The sequence below is a fragment of the Anopheles moucheti genome (genome assembly GCF_943734755.1).
Source record: "Anopheles moucheti chromosome X unlocalized genomic scaffold, idAnoMoucSN_F20_07 X_unloc_2, whole genome shotgun sequence".
Classification (NCBI taxonomy): Eukaryota; Metazoa; Arthropoda; class Insecta; order Diptera; family Culicidae; genus Anopheles; species Anopheles moucheti.
Genome location: NW_026453526.1, coordinates 107,501 through 110,000, shown reverse-complemented (window position 1 = coordinate 110,000; position 2,500 = coordinate 107,501).

Below are 2,500 nucleotides of genomic sequence, written 5' to 3'. Positions count from 1 at the left end.
ATCATTTTTGAGAAGAAAAAATTTTTGTATGGGAGGGCCCCTGCTAGAACATTTTTCCCAAGTGAGTCGATTTTTGGGTCGCGACACGAGCTCGGGTCAAAAAAAATTTTTTTTTCATGGTGACTCAAAACATCAATTTTAGACTCCCCTGAGTATGAAAAGTGAAACGAAAATCATTTTTGAGAAGAAAAAAATTTGTATGGGAGGGCCCCTGCTAGAACATTTTTCCCAAGTAAATTCGATTTTACCCGGTGAGTCAAAAAATTTTGAAAAAAATATTTTGCCAAAATCGTGTTCATTGCCTATTATAAGGGACCAGGTCAGCTCACACGCATTTTTGGAGACCATATGGAAAGTGCGTCTGGGATTGCGGAAATTAAGTTTAGAGTGTTAAATGATGGTTTCGCAATCCCGAAAGGCTCAAAATCCACCCTAAGGTCCCCTGGGTGAAATGTGGTTTCCAAGGTGTGAGCGCTATCGGTGATAGAGTTGGAATGTGATTTCCAGAGCGCAGGGCGACTGGGCTTAGAGCGAAAATCATAGACAAGGGTAAGTATTGGACTGAACGACTCGAAGCAAACGAAAATCATAGACAAGGGTAATGGACTGAACGACTCGAAGCAAACGAAAACCACACACAAGAGTAATGGACTGAACGAATCGAAGCAAACGAAAATCACATACAAGAGTAATGGACTGAACGAATCGAAGCAAACGAAAAACCACAGACAAGAGTAATGGAGTGAACGAATCGAAGCAAACGAAAACCAAAGACAAGAGTAATAGAGTGAACGAATCGAAGCACACGAAAACCATGAACACAGGGATAACTGAGAACGAACCTACCTATCAGAGCATGTGAAAGCATGGACAAGAGTACTGAAAATCGGACCAAACCTCTAGAAGCACACGAAAATCATGGACAAGAGTACTCAAAAACACGGACCAAACCTATGGAAGCACACGAAAACCATGAACACAGGGATAACTGAGAACGAACCTACCTATCAGAGCATGTGAAAGCATGGACAAGAGTACTGAAAATCGGACCAAACCTCTAGAAGCACACGAAAATCATGGACAAGAGTACTCAAAAACACGGACCAAACCTATCGAAGCACACGAAAACCATGAACACAGGGATAACTGAGAACGAACCTACCTATCAGAGCATGTGAAAGCATGGACAAGAGTACTGAAAATCGGACCAAACCTCTAGAAGCACACGAAAATCATGGACAAGAGTACTCAAAAACACGGACCAAACCTCTCGAAGCACACGAAAACCATAAACACAGGGATAACTGAGAACGAACCTACCTATCAGAGCATGTGAAAGCATGGACAAGAGTACTGAAAATCGGACCAAACCTCAAGAAGCACACGAAAATCATGGACAAGAGTACTCAAAAACACGGACCAAACCTATCGAAGCTCACGAAAACCATGAACACAGGGATAACTGAGAACGAACCTACCTATCAGAGCATGTGAAAGCATGGACAAGAGTACTGAAAATCGGACCAAACCTCAAGAAGCACACGAAAATCATGGACAAGAGTACTCAAAAACACGGACCAAACCTATCGAAGCTCACGAAAACCATGAACACAGGGATAACTGAAAACGAACCGAACCTCTCGTAGCAAACGAAAAACATGGACAAAATTATTCGAAACGAACCGAAGCTCGATGCGAAAAACACGGAAAAGCAAGCCCGTAAGTCGCACTATCAAGCCCATAAGTCGCACTATCAAGCCCATAAGTCGCACTATCAAGCCCGTTAGTCGCACTATCAAGCCCATAGGTCGCACTATCAAGCCCGTTGGTCGCACTATCAAAGCCCGTTAGTCGCACTATCAGGCCCTTAAGTCGCACTATCAGGCCCGTAAGTCGCACCAAAAAGCCCGTAAATTGCCCTATCAAGCCCGTTAGTCGCACTATCAGGCCCATAAGTCGCACCAACAAGCCCGTAAATTACCCTATCAAGCCCATAAGTCGCACCAAAAAGCCCGTAAATTGCCCTATCAAGCCCATAAGTCGCACCAAAAAGCCCGTAATTCGCACCAAAAAGCCCGTAAATTGCCCTATCAAGCCCGTTAGTCGCACTATCAGGCCCGTAAGTCGCACCATCAAGCCCGTAAATTGCCCGATAAAGCCCGTAAATTGCCCGATCAAGAGCCAGCGCTGCATTGTCGGTTAATCCCGTCGATCGCGCCGGCTATTTCTCAGAAGGTTGTACGGACACCATACCCGGTGGCAAGTACCGCGAAGTTTATAACGCAACAGAACGTTCGCCAGTCGGACACAAGAATTGGAAAAGCTCGTTGTAGTGTACAGGAATCGAACCGAACCTCCTAGCGAGAATAGGGTCCCGTGAGCAATCGCGCGGACCTATGTGAAATGGTTTAGAGTGTGATGTGATGTGATACACGGTGGAAGCGGTGCATGGTGACATGCATCACTCAGAGAGATATGATGGAACCGGTGGTCTTCCAGT